Source organism: Oncorhynchus mykiss, chromosome 24 (assembly GCF_057628025.1).
Source record: "Oncorhynchus mykiss isolate SJ-2025 chromosome 24, ASM5762802v1, whole genome shotgun sequence".
Classification (NCBI taxonomy): Eukaryota; Metazoa; Chordata; class Actinopteri; order Salmoniformes; family Salmonidae; genus Oncorhynchus; species Oncorhynchus mykiss.
Window position 1 is genome coordinate 16,294,732 of NC_143045.1, and position 6,000 is coordinate 16,300,731.

Consider the following 6,000-nt stretch of genomic DNA (forward strand, 5'->3'; position numbering starts at 1 on the left):
GTAGAAGTTCTGCTTTGTTGAAAAACATTTTAAATGCAGTCAAAGGTTATCACAGATAATGAGGTTGACAATTATAAGAAGTTAACTTTCTCTTTTCCCCCAATTTCTGACAATCCTATTCACTTTAGGATGCATTTATAGATATTTTGCCAAGTGATAAATTACAAACTCCAGTATTCTCTCTGGTGAACATTAGCCCAAATATTGAATATGAAGTGCAGATGATTATACTGTATGACAGTGTTTCCCAACTGGTGACCTACAGGTGGAATTTGGCCAGCGGGTGGTTTTATTTGGCCACACAGTTTTTCTGAGAATTTTCTTTTTGGAGGGTGGAGGGGGGGGGTAAAATACAGTGCATTCGGAAAGTACTCAGACAGTCACACCCTGATCTGTTTCACCTGTCCTTGTTAGTGTCTCCACCCCCTCCAGGTGTCGCTTGTTTTCCCCCAGTGTATTTATCCCTGTGTTTCCTGTCTCTCTGTGCCAGTTCGTCTGGTATGTTTAAAGTCAACCAGCGGTTTTCCCCATACTCCTTTTGCTATTCTCCTTTTTCTAGTCCTCCCAGTTTTGACCCATGCCTGTTTCTGGACTCTGTACCCGCATGTCTGACCATTCTGCCTGCCTTGACCACGAGCCTGTCTGCCACTCTGTACCTCCTGGACTCTGAACTGGTTTTGACCTTTTGTCTGTCCACGACCTCTTGCCTACTCCATTTTGGATTATTAAACACCTTAAGCTCCCACCATCTGCCTCTTGTGTTTGTATCTGGGTCTCGCCTTGTGTCATGATAGTACAAACTGGCCATGACAGACCCAGCAGACTTCACCATGCTGTCTTCTTGCAGGGAGCCACCATTGGGAGACATGCAGAGCTGTTACAGGACCTTCTGGAAGGGCTTTGTTCTCTGACAGAATGCCACGACCAAGGGTTTAAGGCTACTATGGAGCTAATTGGAACTAGCTATGGAGCTAGTTCGTGAATTATCAACAACGAGTGAGTTGGATTCTCCTGAGCCTATGCATTTAGGAAGAGCTAGTTTATTGGTTGGGGAACGCTCACGTACGCTCAATTCCAACTGTTGTCTGTACTGTGGTGGGGCAGGACATTACACAGCTACAGTGCCTTGCGAAAGTATTCGGCCCCTTTGAACTTTGCGACCTTTTGCCACATTTCAGGCATCAAACATAAAGATATAAAACTGTATTTTTTTGTGAAGAATCAACAACAAGTGGGACACAATCATGAAGTGGAACGACATTTATTGGATATTTCAAACTTTTTTAACAAATCAAAAACTGAAAAATTGGGCGTGCAAAATTATTCAGCCCTCTTAAGTTAATACTTTGTAGCGCCACCTTTTGCTGCGATTACAGCTGTAAGTCGCTTGGGGTATGTCTCTATCAGTTTTGCACATCGAGAGACTGACATTTTTTCCCATTCCTCCTTGCAAAACAGCTCGAGCTCAGTGAGGTTGGATGGAGAGCATTTGTGAACAGCAGTTTTCAGTTCTTTCCACAGATTCTCGATTGGATTCAGGTCTGGACTTTGACTTGGCCATTCTAACACCTGGATATGTTTATTTTTGAACCATTCCATTGTAGATTTTGCTTTATGTTTTGGATCATTGTCTTGTTGGAAGACAAATCTCCGTCCCAGTCTCAGGTCTTTTGCAGACTCCATCAGGTTTTCTTCCAGAATGGTCCTGTATTTGGCTCCATCCATCTTCCCATCAATTTGAACCATCTTCCCTGTCCCTGCTGAAGAAAAGCAGGCCCAAACCATGATGCTGCCACCACCATGTTTGACAGTGGGGATGGTGTGTTCAGGGTGATGAGCTGTGTTGCTTTTACGCCAAACATAACGTCTTGCTTTGTTGCCAAAAAGTTCAATTTTGGTTTCATCTGACCAGAGCACCTTCTTCCACATGTTTGGTGTGTCTCCCAGGTGGCTTGTGGGAAACTTTAAACGACACTTTTTATGGATATCTTTAAGAAATGGCTTTCTTCTTGCCACTCTTCCATAAAGGCCAGATTTGTGCAATATATGACTGATTGTTGTCCTATGGACAGAGTCTCCCACCTCAGCTGTAGATCTCTGCAGTTCATCCAGAGTGATCATGGGCCTCTTGGCTGCATCTCTGATCAGTCTTCTCCTTGTATGAGCTGAAAGTTTAGAGGGACGGCCAGGTCTTGGTAGATTTGCAGTGGTCTGATACTCCTTCCATTTCAATATTATCGCTTGCACAGTGCTCCTTGGGATGTTTAAAGCTTGGAAAATCTTTTTGTATCCAAATCCGGCTTTAAACTTCTTCACAACAGTATCTCGGACCTGCCTGGTGTGTTCCTTGTTCTTCATGATGCTCTCTGCGCTTTTAACGGACCTCTGAGACTATCACAGTGCAGGTGCATTTATACGGAGACTTGATTACACACAGGTGGATTGTATTTATCATCATTAGTCATTTAGGTCAACATTGGATCATTCAGAGATCCTCACTGAACTTCTGGAGAGAGTTTGCTGCACTGAAAGTAAAGGGGCTGAATAATTTTTCAGTTTTTGATTTGTTAAAAAAGTTTGAAATATCCAATAAATGTCGTTCCACTTCATGATTGTGTCCCACTTGTTGTTGATTCTTCACAAAAAAATACAGTTTTATATCTTTATGTTTGAAGCCTGAAATGTGGCAAAAGTTCACAAAGTTCAAGGGGGCCGAATACTTTCACAAGGCACTGTACATGCCCTGTTTGGAAACCCTTGTCTCTGGTGGATACTTTGATCAGTCGTACTGGGAGTTCCCTAATTCCCATCATCCTCACACCTTTCTTTGTGCTTGTGCTGTGGGGAGACCAATCTAAGTCTCTCCTAGTGCTTATTGACTCTGGGGCGGATGAAAGTTTTATGGATGCTACTATTGCTTCTGATCTAGGTATACCCATTCAACCTCTCTCGGTTCCCATGGATGCCAGGGCACTGGATGGCCGCTCAATAGGTGGAGTCACCCATTGTACTGTGCCCATTCAAATACGGATTTCCGGTAACCACAGTGAGACCATACAGTTCCTCCTCATTGCATCTCCCCATGTTCCTGTTGCCTTGGGGTTTTCCTGGCTCCAAAAACATAACCCTGTTATTGACTGGACCACGAGCTCCATCATGGGTTGGAGCCCATTTTGCCATTCCCACTGTCTTCAAGCAGCACAGCCTTCCCCCAGATGTCTTCCTCAGGACGTCAGCAAGGATTTGGATGTTTGTCATTCCCCCTGAGTACCATGACCTACTTGATGTTTTCAGTAAGGCACATGCAACTTCCCTACCCCCGCACAGTCCTTATGATTGTGCCATTGATCTTCTCCCAGGCACCACACCAGCTCGGGGTCGGCTATATTCTCTATCCGGGCCGGAGACCAAGGCCATGGAGGAGTACATAGAGGAGTTTCTGGCTACTGCCGCCGTCCATCCGTCTGCATCTCCTGTCGGCGCAGGGTTTTTCTTTGTGGAGAAGAAGGACAAGACCCTGCATCCATGCATTGACTACAGGGGACTGAATGCCATTAACATAAAACATCATTACCCCTTACCACTCCTCTCCTCTGCTTTTGAACCTGTCCAGGGGCCACTATTTTTCTAAGTTGGACCTTCGGAATGCCTACCGCCTGGTTCGGATACGTGAAGGGGATGAGTGGAAGACAGCCTTCAACACAGCCAGAGAACATTATGAGTATCAGGTCATGTCGTTTGTACTCACCTATGCCCCTGCTGTCTTTCAGGCTTTGGTAAACAATGTGCTCCGGGACATGCTCAACCGTTTTGTGTTCATCTACCTTGATGACGTCCTGTTTTTTATTTTTTCCCGGTCTGCCCAAGAACATGTTCTTCACGTCAGGCAGGTCCTTCAGTGTCTCCTGGAGAACCAACTGTTCGTGAAAGCAGAGAAGTGTGAGTCCCACCACTCTACAATTGCTTTTCTGGGACATGTCATTGCTGAGGGTAATGTAATGTTCTCAATTCTCATCTCAGTTTTGGAAGGCGTTCTGCACCCTTATTGGGGCATCAGCCAGTCTATCCTCCGAATTCCATCCCCAATCAAATGGCCAGTCATAGCAAGCCAATCAGGACCTGGAGAACACCTTAAGATGCCTGGTCTCAACCCACCACACTACCTAGAGCCGTCAACTGGTCTGGGTGGAGTACGCCCAGAACACCCTTCCCTGTTCTGCCATGGGACTCTCCCTTTTCGAGTGCTCCATGGGGTATCAGCCTCCACTCTTCCCTGAACAATAGCAGGAGGTCAGCGTACCTTCGGCCCAGATGTTTGTCCGCCGCTGTCGACGTACCGAGAGAAGAGCCAGGGCGGCTAATCTCAAGACCAACTCCAGGTAACGTCGACAAGCGGACCGTCCCCCCCACCCTGATCTGTTTCACCTGTCCTTGTTAGTGCCTCCACCCCCTAAAGGTGTCACTTGTTTTCCCCAGTGTATTTATCACTGTGTTTCCTATCTCTCTGTGCCAGTTAATCTTGCATGCTTCAAGTCAACCATTGTTTTCTTCCATACTCCTGCCTGTGCTATTCTCCTTTTTCTAGTCCTCCCGGTTTTGACCCTTGCCTGTTCTGGACTCTGTACCTGCCTGCCTTGACCTCGAGCCTGTCTGCCACTCTGTGCCTCCTGGACTCTGAATTGGTTTTGACTTTTTGCCTGTCCACAACCTCTTGCCTACACCTTTTTGGATTATTAAACACCTTAAGCTCCCACTGTCTGCCTCTTGTGTCTGCATCTGGGTCTCACCTTCTGTCGTGATACAGACCCCCTCACCTTTTACCAAATTTTGTTACGTTACAGCCTTATTCTAAAATTGATTACATTATTTTTGTTACACATCAGTCTACACACAATGAGCTCAGGTGTATCCTGTTTCCATTGATAATCCTTGATGTTTCTGTAATTGATTGGGCATGCTTTGGAAAGGCACACAACTGTCTATATAAGGTCCCACAGTTGACAGTGCATGTCAGAACAAAAACCAAGCCATGAGGTCGACGGAATTGTCCGTAGAGCTCCAAGACAGGCTTGTGTCGAGGCACAGATCTGGGGAAGGGTACCAAAACATTTCTGCAGCATTGAAGATCCACAAGAACAATGATGGAGGTCCCCAAGTGGCCATTCTTAAATGGAAGAAGTTTGAAACTACCAAGACTCTTCCAAGAGCTGGCCGCCCGGCCAAACTGAGCAATCGGGGGAGAAGGGCCTTGGTCATGGAGGTGACCAAGTACCCGATGGTTACTCTGACAGAGCTCCAGAGTTCCTCTGTGGAGATGGGAGAGTCTTCCAGAAGGACAACCATCTCTGCAGCATTCCACCAATCAGGCCTTTATGGTAGAGTGGCCAGACGAAAGCCATTTCTCAGTAAAAGGCACATGACAGCCCGCTTGGAGTTTGTCAAAAGGCACCTAAAGGACTCTCAGACCATATGAAACAAGATTCTCTGGTCTGAAGAAACCAAGATTGAACTCTTTGGCCTGAATGCCAAGCATCACGTCTGGAGGAAATCATGGTGGTGGCAGCTTCATGCTGTGGAGATGTTTTTCAGGGACTGGGAGACTAGTCAGGATCGAGGGAAAGATGAACGTGTAAAGTACAGAGAGATCCTTTTTCCTTTAACGAGTGTGATGAGAAGGATATACTGCTTTCCCGGGAACAGGCCCAAATCCCCGTCTTTTGTGTGAAGAAAAGATGGAGGAAAAGAGGGCACAGATCGGGCTGCCTTCCTAGAATCCGTAGGCAAGCAAAAGAAACTCCCACTGCCATCCGTTCTACTTGCTAACATGCAATCATTGGAAAATAAAATGTATGACCTACGATTATCCTACCAACAGGATATTAAAACTGTAATATCTTATGTTTCACCGAGTCGTGGCTGAGCGATGGCACGGATAATATAGAGCTGGTGGGATTTTCCATGCACAGGCAGAATAGAGAAACTGTTAGGGTTTTCTTCCGT